The 20,201-nt window shown below is 43.8% G+C and overlaps 1 long non-coding RNA gene across 6 annotated transcripts in view; it reads left to right on the top strand.

Moving 5' to 3' along the window:
- LOC107527918 (uncharacterized) overlaps positions 1-20,201 on the top strand; it is a 766,921-nt gene that overhangs the window by 455,176 nt on the left and 291,544 nt on the right. The window contains exon 4 of one of the 6 annotated variants that reach the window (XR_015716031.1): positions 10,017-10,078. The exons of the other annotated variants lie outside the window; for them this stretch is intronic. This is a non-coding gene — a long non-coding RNA (uncharacterized LOC107527918). The remainder of the gene's footprint in view (positions 1-10,016; positions 10,079-20,201) is intronic. 6 annotated transcript variants of the gene reach the window in all.

Raw genomic sequence — 20,201 nt, 5'->3', positions numbered from 1 at the left:
CTTGGCAGGAAGAAAACTAAACACATCGACAAAGAAGAGAAAAAATTTATTTACTTAACTCCCTGTTGCCTGCATACGTCCCCCCCCCCAACCCTTGTACTCTGACTCCCAGTGCAGTAGTTCAGACTTAGTTTGTTATCAACAGCTGTGTGAAATGCAGGCCCCCATTTATCATGTTTTCTGCTCACCTGCCCCAATTTTTCTGAAAAACCCACATTAAACATTTCAGTGACCAGATGAGGAAGCACAGTGTATGCAAAGAGAAAATCTAGTCCCCACTCCCCGCTCTCCTGACTTTGTATGTGGAAGAAGCCCCAGGCCTACTCCTAGCAGCAGCGAGGGCTCCACCTTCCCCACCCTGCACTTGGTGATGAACCTGGGTTCTGCTCTGCCATCTAGCCAGGCGGATCCTCAGTTCTGCTGGACACCCTGTTGCCACGTTGCCCTCGAGTTTGCATTGCGCGGTGGTTTGCCATCCAGTCATCACACGCCGATTAACATGACCAGTCTGCGCAGGATCAACTACAGACTAATAACTGCCACATAAATAGAAAGAAGTTATTGCCAGTGACACTGGAGATGGCCCCTTGGTTTGGGCTATGTTGGGAAATGGCTCTGGTATCCCAGAGTTCTATTACTTTCATCTCAGGGACCAAGGGCTGCTTCAAAGGACAGGCCGGAGCCTTAGACTGAACTCCTTGGTCACCTTCAGATGGGGAAGGGGGCTTGTTTGCTGTTACGCATTCAAGTCATGGGGGTTAGAGTTCCTGATGACAGTGTTGAAACTATGGAATTGTTATATTTTTATATTGGGTGATGTTTTCGGATAATAGCCTAGTGACCTTGTCGTGACCTCTAGTGACATACAGCACAGAGAATGACGCTCAGTGAGCTATTTCAAAATGTGTTGAGATTTAAGTAAAATCCAAAACTTAAATTAAAAATTAGGAATACTTTTTATCAGCCATCTTTGAGAAAGAAGAAACTGTAAGATTTCTTTTCCAGGTATCAATTTAAAACACTTAGAAGCATTTTTCTGTTGGGGTAAAACTTCCATGTCTGATTCTTCAAAGGGCCAATAAATGGGTGGAATATATTCCACTTGTCACCCCTTGGGACAGGTTCACAGGTGATGTGATTAGGGCAGGTAGCAGAGCATAGGGACATGTGACAAAGGGTGCTTGACAAATAAAGTTTTCCTGGAACACTCAGGCTTGGGGACACAAATGGGGATCGTGAGGAGACTTAAATCACAAGAAAAGAGAGTGAAAATCAGAATTAGCCATCTTTATATATGTATGTTGACTGGTGTGTTATTTTTTGAGAATCTTACAGATAGAAAGTTCATACTGGGGCAGGAAAATGTAAGGTAAGGTTCTGTGTGTTTTTTTTCAATACATACAAAGGGACATAAACACAGCACGACAGACAGGTATCTAATGTTCTTCCGCTATCGGACAAAATGCCTTTCTTCCACTTACACTCAGGTCCTAGAGAACAGAGTACAGAGAAAATCTAGTCTTCTAGTTCTCAGAAAAATAGCTAAGACTTTGGAGTCATGCGGAACCCATCCCATCTCTCCTGATTTTTCATTTGGAATTCTAACTGCAGTAATGAAATGAAAATTTAAATGTGGAATTACAGTTTCCAACTGTTTTCAAAGTCAAGCTAATTTTGTTAATTTGGTGCATTCCATGTCTTAGGCAGTCAGCTTCTGCCTCAGGAATTTACGTTGGGGTCAGGATAGAATGGTTTCTGGATGAAATGGCAGAATGTTAGTCAATATGGATTTCGTAACTAATTTTTCAGTTGCTAATAGTATACTTATTAGGTGCTCAAAAGATGCATAAGGCATGATAGATAGATATACCTCTCTTAATTGCACACTTTCTTGGCTTTGCAAATTGAAAGGAAGAGGTGGGAAAATTTACCGAAAGCAGGGTGGAGAGAGAAGGTTACTGGCAATGATGTAATTTCCCTTTGGTATCTCGTCCCACTAAAAACTCAAGATTGCCCCATTATAAATGCCAGATCAATGCAATTTATTTCTTGAGTTAGGGCTCCAGTTAGAAGTCTATTTGGATGAGATGAGTGAGAGACGCATGCCCATGTGCGTGCGCTCCCCACCCCCACACTCACATACATACGCCCCCCGCACGCATGCACGCACGCACTCAGTCACAGACATGTTCACGGACATATCTGTGCTGGGATTATTTATACCCTCTCAACCTAAAACATCAAGATGGAGTTAGCGATTGTTGGGGATTGCTGTGCAAAGATACACATGGTACACACGATATAAAATGTACAGTGGAAGAAAATGAGTTACTGTAATTCCTCTCCCAAAAAGCCTACCAAAGTATGAACCCCCTTAAATCACTTGAAATCTCTGAATCCACAAGAATCTTGCTTTTGAGCTTTAGGAACAGGACGTGATAACTCAGGGTGCGGGTGTGTGTTTTAATTTATCCAGTCTCTGTGGGTTGAAATGGTCCTGAAATCTATATGAAAATGAGATGTGACCAGTGTGGTTTGATAAACTGACTCCTTGGAGAAGAAATAGTTATGAATTTATGAATTTTAGCGGGCTCTCAGGATTCCCGACCGCGTCAGGAGACAAAGCGTATGAACTCTGGAGAAGTCCCCCAGGTTTGGCTAATGTGCCGCAGACAATGAGAGCCAGACGCAGGCTCCACCTCCCTCGCTCTTGGTTAAACATGTCCCCCAGCTGCTTCCTTATGTCTCAGAAGGGGAGTTAATAGTTCAATAAATAGATTATCTTTTTAATTAGATTTCTACTTTTAAGAAAAAACAGATGTATAATTAGGTCAAATTATTAGTCCATTTGTACAACTTTTTTTTTTTTTTTTTTTTTTACTAATTATGTATTACCAACTAGTGTTCAAAGAAGGGAAAGCTGTTGCTGGTGAATTCGATTTTCGATTGTGGGGGGCCACTTAAAAATTCCCTCTCATTTTCCCTTCTAATGCAGTATCAGTTAATCCTCAAGAGGAATCCAGACAAGGGGTTAAAAGTAGGATAAAGGGCCGTCACACCAGGAAATCTGCTCTGTCAAACCAGAGGCCGAATTGCTGGCGGGAAAGTGGAAAAAGAAAACAGTAGCGGTCTCTCCTGGAACAGAAGGGTTAGGTATAATTTGTTTAAATAGTAGCAATAATGATTATTAATTCGCCCTTTGAATGTTAACAAAGACCTGGTTTTTGTTAGTTTGTGCTTTCCATTATTTTCAGGCTGAAGTTTGTTTTAGGCGAACACTGCCATTGATGGGGAAATGCAATTAACTTTTAGCTTCCCACTGTCCCCTCCACCCCCGCCCCCAAATATATTTGATGTTTGGTAATGCAAAATAAAATAATTCCCCTCCAGAACACCGCCTTGCAGACGCTGCGATCACAACGGAGTGGATTTGTGTCCAATGCTTCTCTACTTCCTTGGGAAACAATAAGGAATTCTTTTTGTTCTTTGCCACACAAGGTATAACAAATGGATTTCGAAATACCTGCACTCTATCAGCAGTGCTTAGAAGAAAGAGAAAAATCAAAGCAAGGAATAAAAATTACAAAATGGTAGAGCCTGACCACTTTATCTACAATTTGTGTCTGACCTCAAGGTTGAAAAATTTTGTGAAGCATCATGGTGGCTAGTTTTTCCCCCTTTGACGCTGTAACATTAAAACCAGTGTGAGGTATACCTTTTTTTTTCCTGTTTGGTGTAAAAGGGACAGAACCCCTAGAGGACCTGACCTCGGGGACCCCTCGCATTCTCCGAAAGGCAGCGCTGTCCTGGACCTGCTGTCAACGGAGGCAGGCTCGAGAGCAGGGGTCCGGCTTGTCCCGTCAAGTTTATCGTCCACTCCATCAAAGGGCCTAATGGTCAGCAGAGGGGGCTAAATGTGTCCCCCGTGACCTGACATTAACGGAGTGGACTGGTTTAAGTGTTACTGAGGGTGTCTCAGAATGATTTGGACGCCAATACCCGTTTCCCTCAATAAGCCGTCATTTGGGTCATGACTCAATACAGCTTTGCACTGACACAGCCCAGCCCCGAAGTGCTCCTGGGGGACATGGCCTCACCTCCGAGACCAGCAGACAGCAGGGCTGATCAATGCCCTCTGACAACAAGTGAAACAATCACCTTTTCCCTCACCCCTCCACCTCTTTGCACCTCCCATCCCCTTGCCCGTCTGACCAGCTTGAAAATGATAAAGATAAATTGTTTTATCTAAACATAGGGTCTGACACTGGGAAGAGACAGGAGGAGTGGGGAGAACCGCCCAGTTTGTCGAGAGCCTGAGTCTTAGATTCCAGCCTTTTGCTTCTCATGTAATTTTGATGGAAAATAAAAATTCAGTCTGTATATCAAATGTAGAGCTTGACTGATCCAGAAAAGAAAAAAAATAAAAAGCTTGGAGTTGTGGTGAATATTTTCTCCCCAGATTTAAGCTGGCCTATAAACATTAGCTTTGTAGGTGTTAAGGAGACACCAGGCATTTTCTGTGTTTGGATTGGGATTTTGATAAAACCATATGCATAGGAAATAAATTTAAATTATAAGGTTCTTTTAAAAGCAGAGTATTTTTTGAAAGGAAAGCAACAACATAATACTGATGTGAGGAATCCTTAGAAAAGGCTTGAAATACTTTTAAAAAGAAGATTCCCTGCAGAGTTCTAAAATAACCATTTAAACCATTTTTTACATTTCTATTTATTTGGATTTGAAACAAAACTAAAGAAGATAGAAAAAAATGTACATATTCTCTTGCTATCATGATTGTCATTTTCTTCGTGACATAAAATAATACAAACCTGTAATAATGCCCAAGAACTGTGATGTGTATAAAAATACACACGAAAAACATTTTAAATGTATTTGGAATACTTGAAATAAGTGGATTAAAATGTTTAGAGAATTATGTTCCATTTACTAATGATAATGTCATTTTTATATTGATTTTAATATAATATTTCTGTGTGAAATAATTTTAAAATCATTTTCCTCTAGGCAGAAAAGGAAAACACATTTCTATTTGATCCAGACTTATATCTAAGAATATGTTTACTTCTGAATATTTAAAATTTTCAAAAAAAGTATATCAGAAGAAAATTTCATTTCTAAGCATTACCTTTTAAACAATTTCTAAATGTCCCTCTTGTAATTTCTGAGAAGTAACTAAAATTTCATATTCATTATTTTAAAACAAATACCTATTTTCATTTTTTGGCTGATGAGAGCTGTCTCCTCTCCTATTTTTCATTTGCTAAAGTGAACTGGGAATGTAAGTCAAAGGGAAAAGAGTCAGATAGTTTTATTTTTGGTAGAGAATTATAATTTTGAAGTGCTTTTTATCACAATGTCTAATTTGTTTAAATACCAATTCAAAAGCACATTTTATTAACAAAATTATTTATATAAGTTATCTTTCCTTTTTGGTTCTGTTAATTTTTTTTTTCCAGTTTTGTTTACACCTTCTCATGAAGTAGATAGTAAATACATAGTGTATACAATGTGTATACACATTACAGTGTGTTATTTCAAAAATAGTTTATGCTATTGCTTAAAGATGATGTTTAGAAAATGTACATATTTATGTGGGCCATTTATAACAAAAGATTGAAGTACTTTATATTGTTTGTACACTGGCATTAACAACAGATTAATGTTTCCTTTTTAGAAGCACAAATATTTATTATATAATTGCACTTTAAAAAAATATAAAAGCGAAATACCCAAAGTGTCAAAAGTCAAGCTTAACAAATTTAAAAGCAATGAAATGAAAACTCAGTTAAGCACAAAAGGTCTTTTTTGAATTTAGTGAAAAGCTGTTGCAAGAACTAAAGACGACGAGATCTGTGCCTCCAGTACTCGGTTTATTAGGTCCAATGCCCGTCTTCAAAGGAGTATCACAGCCATGCGGCGTTTGAGGATTGAGAGGAATTCTGAGAATTTCAGCTCTTTTTGCCAAAATGGATTCCGTGTGCACTTTAGCCATGAAAACTGATTTGGGATCTTTTACTCACGCTGTCGCCCAGCTATATCTGTACAGTTAGATAACTACAAAATTATCAGTCAGCAAAGGTAGAAAAGTCAAGGAGGCACAGAGCTATACAAAAAGTATACATCTTAGCAAAAGAAAAATCAGAGCCCTCTGTTTACGGCAAGGGACACTGGGCTGTGGTTACCGAGCAGGCCACCGAGCCAGGAGCCTGTAACTTCTCAGGTGTATCTTTATTTGCTCAATGCATATAAAGATGCTTATTTGTGAAAAGTTTTAAAGTAACATTGGGCATTGTCTGTGTTCAGAAGTTACGAAGGAACGAATCAAGTACTTGTATTTTTATTGAACATTAGAAAGAGTAGTAGCTACAGGAATATGGTGAGGAATGAATATGAGGGCCTGAGGAGAGTATGGAGCCAGGACATGGCACAGGGCTGCGCCTGGTTAGTATCCGTCCACGGCAAGTCCCTTCCTTGAATTTGGCGGTTTAGACCTAGTGTTAGATGGAAGGAGCATAAAGTCAACCTTGTATTATGAAAATCAAGCCCTAGTCACCATCAGGACCATCAGCCAGAGCTGTTTCTCCCCTTTGGAACCCACCCTCTGCTCCCTTCTTCTGTCCATGGATAAAACCTGGTTCTGGGGTTAGGAAGGAAAGTGGCAGGGACCTTAAGAGACCTAATTTGGGAGTGAGGGCTTCTTGTCCTTGGACCTAAAGGAATAAAGCCAAAGAAAGGCACTGTTTCAGGAGAGGGGCTGAGAGGAAGGAAGTCTGAACTTTGAACAGAAGGAATGAAGTAGGATTTAATTTAAACTGGGACATTACTTTTTCTTTTTTATTAGCTTTGATTATACATGAGACGTTGCCCAGTATTATTCTTTTTTTCCTCTCTTCTTTCTATTTTTAATTTCAAGCCAACTTGGTAACATGGGGCTTGCGCTGTAAATATAAAAATAGAACAGTACAATAGCCTATGTGCAGAAGGGGGGCATGGGGGCCTGCACCCTAGCTACGAAGATCACTGAATTTTTTACACAAAGAACAAATCTCTCCATCCTAAGTTGTCATTAGAACAGAAAGATTTTCTTTCTTTCTTTCTTTTTTAAAAGAAATCATTTCAATATAAGAAAAGGCCCCATCTCAAGATGAGGTTTCTGCTTTTGCAGTGTTGGGTATGTTATTATTATAAAACGTGGTTATATTCTCTGCCTCTTACATTAACAATGGGGGCAGGGGTAGGGGGTGGGTCCGAGGGGCCTGAAATGACAGAATGAGGGACACACAATAGGATGGCCGTGACTCTGAACAAATAAATAAAACATGTGAATCACAGTCCCTGCTCTCCCTCCCTCCCCCCTCACCCCCCATCTGTGATTAAATTTGCTGTGGTCATTTCCCAAATGTCTGCCTGATAATAAAAAAATAAAAAAAAAGCAGCAGCAGCAGCACCCAGAGCCTCTTCTCACATGGTGACTTAGAGCAAGCAAGGGCCCTTCCTGGAGCTGGAGCTGGAGCTGGAGCTGGAGCGGGCAGTCCCCACGGCTGCCAGTCACTCTGCCAGCCCATGCTCGCCGGCGCTTTCATTAGCAAAAGGCTCCCCAGCTGATTGCTGTCCTCCCCTGGCCCCCGAAAAAAGAAAGAGAAAAAAAACAAAAACAAAAACTACCGGCCCTATAACACCAACTCTGCCCCCTTAATAAACAGCTTCCCAAGCCACCCCCAGCCTCGCACCGGAACGCTCGGCGCCCGGGGCTCAGTAATGGGATTTCTCATACCCCTTCCTCCAGCCACCAACGCAGCTTCCCAGCAGCCTATTGAATGCACAGGGGGAGAAGGAGAATACATTTTAATAAATCGAGGGGAAAAATGATTTGGGTCCTGCAGCCCTGTTCTTTAGTAATAGAAAAAGGTGAGGTTGTTGGGGTGGGGGGACGGGGAGAGGGAGAGGGGGGAATTTAATATTGCAAGAGATAATAGCAACTATGTTAATATCCGGAATTTTCAATATACCATAAGTACATTTTGTTTTTCCTTTTAGCACGATTTATAATTAAAGATTTTAATCTGGCTTCACATTGAGTTAATAAGCCCTTTGATTGATTAGGATTCATAAAATTGCCATTTCCCGCTGCTGCTTTGTGTTTCTGGGGATGTTCTTTTGAAAAGCTGGGTTAAGGTGCATAGGAAGCGGCCATTGTTTAGGCTGAGCTGTGCCAATTCTGGGAACTCGGAACTGCTTTATTCAGAGTTTGTCCCCTGCAACATCTTGTTGTTCGGCCAAATGAATGCAGATAGGATCTGCCGGGCTACAGTTTAGCCGCTTTTAGGGGAAAACTTTTTTTTTTTTTTTTTAATTACGATTATTTCAGCAGGTGTTCCATGCAATTTTTCTGCTGCTGTTTCCTGACCCGTTCTTTGGCTGAAACAACATAAAATAAAATAAAAACCACGATGAAATAGCATTAAGTGGATAAATAGAATGTTACGAACTGTTTCCAAGAGAAAAGAGAGAAAAAGGTACAAAACCAAACACACATGAAATGCAGCAAACCCAAGAAAACTGGGCTCCAATTTTTCTTTTAAAAAATTAAACTTCAGAGGCTGTGCAGCCAATAAATTATCCATTTGCATTAATGGCCGATACTGTAATATGTGGGAAGTGTCCTCCTTCAGCTAAAGGGATGTCTTAGAAATGTAAACACAAATGAATAAATAGGGGAGAGAGGCAGAGGGAGGGCGGGAGGCAGGGAGGCAGTGTGCTCATGCTATTTGTCAAGTTAAATAATATATCCTGCCACCCCCTCCCTCCAAAACCAAACCAAAATTAAGAGCAAAACCTAGAAACAACGATAAATTCTGTGAAGAAAAAAGAAAGAAAGAAAATGTGAGAGAGAAAAAGAGGCGGTGATTTGAAACGTCCCGTCAAAGGGCCCCTTGTCTTCAGTTCATTGTGCCCCGCGTGTCTGTACGGGAGTGTGTACAAGAGAATTCTCCGCCCCCCTCCCCTTACTTTTAGCAGGGGGCAAAAAAAGAGTGACTCTCGTCAGCCCCCGAAGGGCCTCGCCGTGGGGACTGAACCAGAGCAAATTCCCTTTGTGTTTCTTGCTCTGAAGGGACCTGCTATTGTTGGACGCGGGGCCTCCTGTAAGATCCAGCCGAGCTGTGGGCTCTGGGCGAAGCCTCTTCAGATAACACTCAACTTGTTTGGGAATCGATCCCGCCTCTCCTCCCCCACCGTCCACGCCGGTTCACTCGGCATGACTAGCATTTTCACATCCCCGTGTCATCATTCAGCTGTTCTTTAAATGCAAACATTTTTAGGGCGTAGTGAGCAAAACCAGAAGCCACGTCCATGGCATGTCCAGCCCCGAGGAAGCGCCCAGAAAGCCTCCCCCAGGTGGGCTGGCAGGCGACGCCGGGCTCGCTTCTCTCCCGCACCATTACCTGGCATTCTGCCCGGCTTCCATTCCTAACAGGAAAACCCCATCTGGATGCCTGTGTTGCCAAAGACCTCATCCCAGCGCCTTTCTCACTCCATCCCCATCAGGCATCCTCAGCAGCCCCCTGCGTGGTGGCCTGTCCCCCCTCCCCGGCCCGCCTTCCCCCTGAGGTTTCTGTTTGTGCCACGAAATAGCAAACACCAGCACAAAGTAGACAGCGGTCAGACCCGCTGAGTGAGACGGGTTTGGGCTCCCAGACAGTGGCGTCGCTGCCCACCCCAGGAGCCCTTGCTTTGCCATCACCAACCTCATGAATCCTGGACCCGTGGGCCTGATTGGTGGGCTTCTGAACGTGACTAATGAAGAAACTGTACCCTCGGTGCAGGGAGCGCCCCCCTCCCTGCAGCCAAACAGAATGTGTCCCGATGCATTATATTTTTTACAAGGAAAAAAACAAAAAAACAAACAAAGCCTGAAACATGTAATTTTGGCAATGCGGAAATAAAATAAATTTAAAGCCAACTCCCCCCCCCCCCCTTTTTTGTTTCCATCCCAGGCCCTGGGCAGTGACAGCAGTGAAGGAATAATTCCCGGTGCAGTGTCTCACATCAGTTACAGGTACCTTTGAATGAATGTCAGCTCCTTTCTACCTTAGTGCCAGTCGATCGATGCTTCATTAGGGCCGAATTGTCTTTTGCCCATGCAACCTTGAAAACAGTCCCTTTAATTACCTGTGAGGAAGTCGGGGGCCCTCTTTTTTCCCCTCTCTCTCCCTCTTTCCCTCCCCTCCTTTCTCCAGCAGAAGGCTCAGGGAAGAGGGGGTGGAGAGGTGGGGGTCACTCACCACATTCCCAGTCAGCACATCCCTCCTTGATAGAGAAGCTGGGAGGAGAAGAGCAGGTGGGGTGGGGGGGGAGAGAGAGAGAAAGGAAAGAAATATCAGACCCTGAGGTGAGAGGGCAGGGTTCAAGTCCAGACTACAGATCTATTGAAGAGCTTTCAGCCAGGCAGGCCTCCACTTGACTCTCTCATCAGCCAGCTCTATGGATTCCCAGCTGTTCCCTTTACACCACCTCTGCGCCTCGCATCTCCCCGCAGCTAATTACCAGGGGTTTCTAAATAAGGCAGAGCCAGGCACTGCTGGGGATCCCAAAGGATCCCGGATGGGCTTCATCCAGGTCACGAGAAATAGGGGGACCTGTTGGATAAATATTTTAGAGGGACTGGGGAGAGAGAGACGCAAGGAGCAGCAACAGCTTGATATAAACCCTCCCATCGAAACCAAAGGCGTTCCAAATAATTGTAGGCCCGGCAAGTTTGAGTCCTGGAAGAAAGTGCATAGATAATCATATTTGTTATGCACTATTAAAAAATTCAGAAAGATTTCAAATTCAAGTGATAATCTGGTTCTCCTGAGGGACAGGCTTGTATTTAAAAGACAGGAATTTTTACCTATTCAATTATGATGAGAAGTATTCTAATAAAGTCGTAAACCTCAGCAGAGGAATGTTAATCACCTGTGCGTGCCCTGTTAGCGCCATGTTGGAAAACATACCTGCCCAAGCTGAGCTTCCTCCTAACATGGTAACTTAGCATTGCATTTGGGGCCCTTTTTCCCATCAGAGCTCCCCAGGCCCCCGGATATATATGGCTAAAGACTACAAAGCTCATCTCATCTTCTCCCCAGTGACCATATTTCCATCCAAGCAAGGAGTCAGGGGTCAAGAATGCATTTCCCCCCAAGTTTACACAACAGAGTGCGATTACTGTACACTGCACTACCCCCTTCCAGTCCCCCACGGCTACCTCCTGCATGCACGTGCGCGCGCACACACACACACACACACACACACACACACATTCTGCAGGTTTAGGGCTTCCAGATAAAATACAGGATGCCAGTCCAATTTGAACTTCAGATAAATGAGAAATCATTTTTTAGTATAAGTATGTCTCAAATATTGCATGGGACGTACTTGTACCAAAAATTATTCATTGTTAATCAAAAGTCAAATTGAACTGGGCATGTTTTTTTTCCTTGCTAAGCCTGGTAACCCTTTTGTAGCCTCTTCTCAAATCCAGATATTTCCTGCAAACAAATGACGGTAACAATGATTTTTTAAGTCACTTTAAAAAATATATAAGTATAAAAGGATTTATTTTAATATTTTTGAGTCGAGCTGTGACACAGAAACTCAAGCTGCTATACTGTGTTACAAATGCCCTGCTCTGTCAAATCTCATCTCATTTAGTCTCCACCGGTTTGAGCGGTTACAATGGGCAGGTTCCTGGTCATTTGGCTCAGTTGTATCGAAATGAGGGCTCTGGGTGAAATCATCTCTAACCCCCGTTTACACACACTCGAGCCACGCTGTCGTCACCACCTTGCAGTTCCTGTGTATCGGTGCAGCCCTGCAAGGCTGCGTCTGAGGTGTGTGCGCACCCCCCCACGCAGCCCTCAGGAAGGCCCGCATCTTCCTGTCCAGGGACCAGCAGCCAGCCTTCACGGGGACGGGGGGGGGAGAGTATCCTGCATCCATGCTCAGCATTTCACCTCACTCAGGACCCTGTGATGTCGAAGCTAAAATAATAACCCAACATGAGAGCAGGAGCCTAGGGCTGGGAGAGGCGGCAGAGGGAGAGGGGGAGACACTTCTACGTGTGTGTTGCCAGCCGTGCTGTGAGCGGTCTTTGTGCTCAGTGTCCCGTGTGGGGAAAGGGAGGGTGGAAGCACCCAGGCCTCACTCTCAGGGTGCAGGGTCCTTACCCTTGCTCTCGGCTGGGAGGTCCGAGGGCATGTTCGTTGCCTTTATTTAGCCTGCCAAGTAAATAGGAGAATTATATTTCTATTTATGTGTTTGACTATATGTTTTTAACACTTTTGTACAGGGCTGGGGGTGGAGGGCAAAGTCCAATTTTGCATAAGTTTGCTGGGCCCCAGATAAATATTCATGAAGATGAGACTGTGTTTCACGATGCAGATGGTGGGTAGAGAGTGAGGGTCGGACTCACCTGATGTGTTTGGATAACTCGTGCCTGGTGGGCAGGAGGCAGCGCTGTTATTTCTGGGGAAAGCAGAGGAAATGTGTTCTTTGACTGTCCCCATCTATTCCGAAATTGCATCTCCTTTGCCTGGATCCAGATCTGCTGCATTTATGAGGCTGAGGCAAAGCAGGGCATGCCCACGCCCTCCCGTGAGTGCCGGCCCCGCCGCTCACACCGGCGTCCACAGTGACCTCAGACAGTGAGCACGCTGATGGGTTCTGCGGGAGGCTGATTCAGGAAATGTGCAAAGAGGTGCTCCTAGTCTTGTTTGCAATTAAGGTGAATGTTCATCAACAAGCGTAGTGTTTGATCTAGGAAACAGTGAAGGTGATGTTGAATAGATTTCCGAAATGATATTTCTTAAGGAGGGAAAAGAGCAACTGGCCAGCGGATAATTGCAAAAGAAAACAAACAAAATAGAAACAGACTCATCGATACAGAAAACAGACTTACAGCTGTTAGAGAGGAGGGATATTGGGGGTGTTGAGTGGAAAAGGTGAAGGGATTAAGCAGAAGACATACCAAAAAAAAAAAAAAAACCCTCATAGACACAGATAACAGTATGGTGACTGCCAGAGGGAAAGGGGGCTGGGGGGAGGCAGGAGAGGGCGAAGGGGGCTAAATGGTGATGAGAGGAGACTGACTTGGGGTGGCGAGCACAGCACGATATACAGGTGACAGATTATAGACTTGCACACCTGAAACCTATATGATCTACTAATTAACCCATGTCACCCCAAAAACTCAATACAAATTTTTAAAAATATCACTAAGTAACATCTAGCAGGTACTCTGGAAAGCTGACCAGTAAACAAGTGACATCAGGAATACGACACAAAACAAACGACGAAAGGAAAGGGAGGGCGCAGTGTGCCTCCTTGGGAGCTGGCGAGCGGAATTTTCTCCAGAAGAGAAAATAACGATTCTTATTTTCCCCCCTTGACCGGTGGTGAAGGGATTTATCATTTTTCTCTGTTAAGACAGGAAGGTAGGAGCGTAGGACGATCTTCTTAGACATTTTGGTGAGACCATAAGGTAGGGTTTGAGATCTTTGAGGTCCTGAAGGGCTTATCTCCTGCATGGAGTTTCTCATTGTGAGAGAAAAACATATCTTCCCTGAACGTAGATTATAAAAGTGACCTTAACTATTAAAAAAAAAAAAAAAAAAGGTCAAACCTGCAAAACAGATATGTTTTGTTTCGTTTTTTTCTCAAGTAGGAGTTTAACTAGGCCGAACGGCCTTGGAAGCGGCTATTCCTGGGGGCTGCTGAAGCCTTTGTCCTCTTGGGCCCATGTCACATGAAAGCCAGTCGAGTGTCACACCAAAGAAAAATGCACTGTGTTTAAATGCAATGTGTCTACATTATAATTTATGACTATGAGCTCCGAAAACCTCACCCTAATATGCGTCACTGAAATGCACGGCTTGTAGCTGCAGAGGCAGAGGTGATTAACATCTGTAATATTTGGAATATAGGCTCCTGCTTTCACGGCGTGGATATCCATCGCACAGTCTGCGAATCCCTCCTTCCGTTCACATAAGCGAGTGTGCAGAGAAAAACAGTGTCTGTATGTACTGGGCGTCAAAAAGCAATTTCTTGCTGCAGTGAGTTTAATGTATTCGGTAACCTTCTGTTTATCTGGGCGTTATTTGCTGAAAACACTCGGAAAGCGCTGGCGTAAGAGGGTAGGAAAGCCCAGCCCCAGTGTTGATCCCAGCTCCTCTCTTCACACCCCAAAGGCCCAGACTCACATGGGCAGCCGGCGGAAGAGCCGTCTCTCTTTGCTGCACAGCATCAAATAAGGTCAGTAATGCTGCTTGTGCTCCTGCGTCTTTTATTGTCCATGTTATCGAGGAAGCCTATAAAAGTCCCCTCTTTTGATATCTTGACCCACAGTGGTGCTCGCATGCTGCTTTGTGGTTTAGAGATTTAAAGAAACAGAGAGGGAAAAGTAGTGAGAGAGAGAGTTTGCCTTAGGTGATAAACAGCAGTGGAAGGCCAGAGGCCTTAGGAAAAAAAAAAAACAAAAAAAAACGAGCGAGCGAGAGAGAAACAGCCATAGCAACGAGGGAGTTTGGAAATGTCCAGGGGCTTGGGGGCCTTGCGGGAAGAGGTGGGGTCACATAAGCGAGGATGTCGATTCTGTTTCACCCGATAAAAGTGTAAAATAGAATTCTGGACATTCAGACTCATTTACTCCCCGGCTTGAAGGCAGACAGGTGTATGACCTACGTGTCTGGAGGGACATACGATCACATAAGAAACGTTTGGAAAGCCACAGGTACACTTGTTCGACTCCACCGGTTTTCAGAGGCAAGAGAAAAAGCCTGTTTAATAGCATAGGTTACTGGTTTCTGTTTTTAGTGAGAATTGAAATTAGACGCTGTCAACCCCCCCCCCAACATCTGCACCTAATCCTCCCTGGCAGATGACACCTCCTCGGGCAGACGGCCTCGCATATGCCCCTGCCTCGTCTGCTTACCAGCGGTGTTTCTTTGAGTAAGAGGTCTCGGTGCCTTTGGATCCAGTGGATGTTGTTGGTGTATTGAGGTAACCATTGTCCACTCCCTGTGGCTTGCAGTGCGCATCTATCCCAGACAGTGATCTTGGGGGGGGAAAAAATGGCAGGGGGAGGTGCTGGTGTTGTTGGGAGTTTGATGGATGACCAAGAAGAGCAGACCTACCTGTTTATTTTTTTTTTTCTGGCTGCTGACCTACATAGGGATCCTAAACTGTCCCATCTCCGCTGCGCTGGCAGAGGGGCCTGTGCCAGGGAGGGGCAGCTAGGGGCTGTGTGAGGACAAGGACACCTGTGTAGGACACGGTGACGCTTGTGTGTGTCGTCTGTTGTCCAGACGTCTCCTCTGATCCTTGCTTTGGTGGGAAATTGGACTATTTCCTTGGAAAGGAGAGAAATGTATGTGATTCTGTCAGAGAGGTGTGATTTTAGAAGCAAATGCTGAGGATTCTGTTTCTGGAACGCAGGCGGCCTGTGCTGCTTGTCCGTACAGGATCAAGGATCCCGCCTGGAGTTCGAGGGGACGGTGACTTTTTCCTGTTTCCTGGACCTTTAATTAAATTTTATTCCTTGGTGAAATTTTTTCCAAACCCTTTACAGCGGAGGGAAAAGGAGGGCATAAGACGAAAAGCTGGAGGCAGTCACATGAAGGTTTTTCCGTTTTTTAGTTTAGTCTGGTTAGTGTAAAAAAAAAAAAAAAAAAAAGGAGCAGTAGTAGACGTAATTGAGGTGACATGTGCCTAATGCCAGGCGATAACACACTACTCACGCCCCACCCTCAGAATGCTCTCATGCGGTCACTTTGCTACTCCCCCTCTTTTATTCTCACAGTTTACTCAGACCAAAAAAATAAATTAATTAATCAGAATGCAGAAACGACTAGTCAGTATCATTTCAGAAAACTTCTAAAGCAATGAGGCCAATAAAGAAAAATGAAGGCAGGGAGGGGAACTACTCTGAACAGTGGCCTCTTCGGTACTGCGTCAGCAAGTCCCAAACTGTGCGCACACTGAATATACTACTTTGTGGGTTGAAAACCCATAGGATTGCAATAAAGCCAAGACCCTTCCTGGTCAGCTCGGTCCCTTTACCACATGTCAGTTTTCCCTCGTAACATGTGAGAGAAAGCGGATTATACACCCACATCATTTCACGGGGCTTCTGAAGAGTGGCTGAGCTGCTCCAGGTGTGGAGAGAGACTTGGGCTGGCTGGTCTCGGAGCCTGCAGATATTGCTTTCCCGTGGAGCACATTTGTGGCCTCTGTATTGACAAGTCTCAGAGGCTACCCCCTTATGTCATTAAGGAGTGACTTTAGAGCAGGAATCAAAGCAGAAGAAAACACTCCCTAAGAGATGTGTTCTCTTAGGGCTGAACGTAGCATTGGTGATGCTGAGCTCTGAGCCATGGGCTGCTGAAATTTTGAAGATTAACATCAGCCAGAAACATCATATCTACTCAGGGCTTGGCTACTCTGTGTTTAGTAAACTCAAGTTGGTCATAACTGAGTCAGGCCTCTCTCATTCACCCAGCACGTGATGAGATAGGTGACGTATCACAGGTGTCTCTCAGTCAGATAAACACTAAGACAGACTAACATGAACTTGAAAGGTGGGATTGGCCAATGCTCACCTTGCAAGTTTCTTTCTTTCTCTAATAAAGGATGTCATTGAATTAACCTATGAAAATACATCTTCCCACATAATGAACACTGATCCCTTAGTTAAGTGTTCCCATGTATTGCTTTCATTTTAGCAACAGCAGATTAATTCCTCTCATCATGGAGCCTCAGAGCGTAGTCCTCTGACAAATCCAGAATCCTGTGGGCTGTGCAGAAGTGATTAAGAGAAGACCATGTGAGAACAGGGACAGATTCAGAGAATCTTGTCTGAGGAGTGTCCCCGCCCCAACAAGCATTTCTTAATTATTTATTCTGAAGTATATTAGAATATAATCAAAACATTATACCCACAATTTTATAGATATTTTAGCTTAGGTTGCAATTAAATGAGGTTATACTTTATGCTTATTGAATGAATTGCATTTTTTTCCCCTGTGGTGCATTGAATTTGATGATGCACAGTTATGGGAAGAATTTTAAAAGTGGTCCAAGAATGCCTGAAGTTGGCAAATGACAACCTTTTCGCCAGTATTCACTGAGGCTGCAGTTCCCCAATTTTTTACCTCCAAGAACATGTGTAATTTTTTCCCCTGATATAAATTTTATATTTTGAAAGATTCTTTTAGCTTACACAATGCACCCATTATGAGATAATTCACTTTTCTATTTAGAGATATTTACACCTGTTGATAGGCGTAAAGTAGTCAGCGCTACTGACTGAATTGGTGTAACTCCAGCAAACCCCAAACAACTAAGCATAGTATGTCCTAGGACTGTTGTTTGCAAGTAATGGAAGCCACCTCAAGCTTATTCAATGATGGGGAATTTATTTTAAATACATAGGTACATGTCATAGAATCCAAGGGCCAACATCAGGAATAGCTTGGTCCAGAAATTGGGAGGTGGCCAGTACCCCTGGGAGAATTTTCTCTTGGTCGCTTACTGTAGTTCTCTTTGCAGATCTTTATTCGGTCTCAGTAGACTGGCTTTTCCTGCCGCTCTTGACTCATGGGTATGGAAGACGGTTGTCCACAGTTCACAAGTTTGTATTGCAGCAACGCGAAGGGCTGGTCCTTTCAGCTCTGATTCCCCATCTCTGGGGGAGAGACTCTGATTGCCCTACTTGATCAGATGTCCACACTGACCTCACCCTAAGCTGAAGCTGCTCATACCAGTTCCTGAGGGCCAAATGGTCAGATTTTCAGGATTTTTGGTGAGCAGATTGTTCAATACAACCATTATTAAAAAGTAAATTATTTACATTTACAGTTAAGTAAATTACATTTTAAAGTGTAGTAATTCCTCAAAACGAATCACTTCGCTGCATTTTGCTGTGATTCGTGTCTGTTTTATCTATGTGGTAGAGCACTGCTATGTAATGGTGTGCCACTGCACTTCTCAACTCTAGTTCCTGATACCTCTTTGAAAGCTTGAATCAAGGCCCTCAGCTAAGAGTGAGAATGGGGAAAAGGCCCCGATGGTTTGAGAGGGAAGGGGCGATGCCATAGCCATCTTAGAGAATGAGGTGGTAAATGAACTACATAGATACAGTACGGTTGCCCGGCTGCATGAAAGGTTTCTTTGAAATTCATGGTTATGATACGGATACAATGATTATTTTTCTATGACAGTGAGGAAACCTAGGCTCAGAGAGGTTAAATTATTTGCCTAAAGTTGCACAGCCAGCATGTGGCAGAGTCAAGATTTGGGTTCGGGCAGTCTGGCTCTGGAATCCATCCTCTTAAGGGCCATGAGTTAACTAATGAACGACTGTGATTCTGCTTCTCAGAATGACTACGGAGATAACGGCGTCCTTTATATAGAACATAACAGATCCACAATTCAGGTCCATCAAAGGCAACAGCCTTAATTAAAAAGACAAAACAAGCCCTGTATAAATATTGTCAGATAAGAAAGGCAGCCAAGTAATTCCAGATTAGTGTTTCTTGAAGGGAGTGTTATTATTGAAAGGTTTTTCAAAAACATTTAAATAGTAGGAGATGCTGACCTGGAAGGTAGGAAGGGACCAGTGTAGACCTATTAGGCAGCAGAGATCTGTTAAGCAGAACAGAAGGCAGAGAAGGATGGCCTGGGCCATGCCAGGCTTGAGCCCACACCAGTGATACCCGAAAGAAAGATTCCCGTTAGAAAAGGCAAAGGTATCTTGAGTGTTGTAAAAGCCACGGGATTTGTAAGTTTCCAAACAAATAATCGTGGTTGGAAGAAAAGCAACTTGGCATATCTGCCCCAAAACAATTCTAATTCCTCTCTTCTGTTAATGGGCAGCTTTGAAACAGCTCTTAGCAGCTGAGCTTGTTGGTGTGTCTCTGCCATTCGAACCATCCCGGCTGGTGACTGGGTGTGTAGCCCTCACCAAGGGACAGGATCCAGTTCAAATCCACACCCGGTTGTCAAGCAATCTCTGTGCCAGACACTGGGGCTGTGGAGATGAGTAAAACGCAGGCCTGACCTCAAGAAGATCATAATAAAGGAATAACAGAGATAAGTGAACAGTCATCGTGTGGTTTGAAAGCGCACGGACAGCAAAATTTAGAAAAGGTGCCGCCTCAGACCTCACACAAAATGAGCTTATCTTAATCAGTGGAAGCTCCCAGGAACAGAGAGAAATGTTGACAGGGTTAAAAACCACAGTTAAGAAACTTCTTCAAAACTCGATTCACACGCCAGTAGCCTTGACATCATCTTGGCAGTTTTGTGTGCCTGTTACAATTTCAGAAGCTCTTGTTTAGAAAACGTAAAAGCCTGCCCTAACTTATGGGTAAAGGGAAGCAGATTTCCAGCCTTGGAAATGCATCTTTGGAAGTTCTGGTCACATCCGAGCCGAACTGCTTAGGGAGGGTAACTAATCTGAGACACAAGGGATACATTTCAACCTCCAAATACGAGATAGTCGTTCCACCCTCCCTAAAAACTTCCTCCTAAACCTGAACATTGGATAGGAAGGGAATTATTTTCCATGGAGTTTCTGTTACCCAGTTGTTGCGTGTCATCATGTGGCCTAAGATCCCCTAATTAAGCCACTAAGAAGCAGGTGCACCAGTTGGGATGTAACAGTGACAATTGCCAAGGACGCAATTATTTCCAGCACTTGAAATCAGAACTTTAGAATGTGAAAAGTATATTCCACTGAATTACAATGTAGGCCAACATATAGAGTTGCGGTGCCACTTCATCCTCAGAAGTATGCCTCTTCCTGGACTTTTACTGCAGATTCTGGTGGGTGCTTTCTTTTTTGTCACCTGTAGACTGGGCAGGGGACAGAGAACAGGTTCATCAAGACTGTCAGCTGACCTCAGCAGGCTCTGAGGAGGCAGGGGGGCCAAATGGGCCTATATGTCTTATATTGCTCTCTTCCCACCTTCCAGGCCAGCATCTCCACTATTTAAATGCTTTTGAAAACCTTTCAATAATGACACTCCCTTCAAGAAACAATAATCCAGAACTTACTTCGCTGCCTTTCTTATCTGACAATTTTTATACAGGACTTGTTTTGTCTTTTTAATTAAGGCTATTACCTTTGATGGATCTGGTGGGCG

Source organism: Miniopterus natalensis, chromosome 18, assembly GCF_054644295.1.
Source record: "Miniopterus natalensis isolate mMinNat1 chromosome 18, mMinNat1.hap1, whole genome shotgun sequence".
NCBI classification, from domain to species: domain Eukaryota; kingdom Metazoa; phylum Chordata; class Mammalia; order Chiroptera; family Miniopteridae; genus Miniopterus; species Miniopterus natalensis.
The sequence above is the reverse complement of the archived record's forward strand: the minus strand, read 5'-3'. Positions and strand labels throughout refer to the sequence as shown.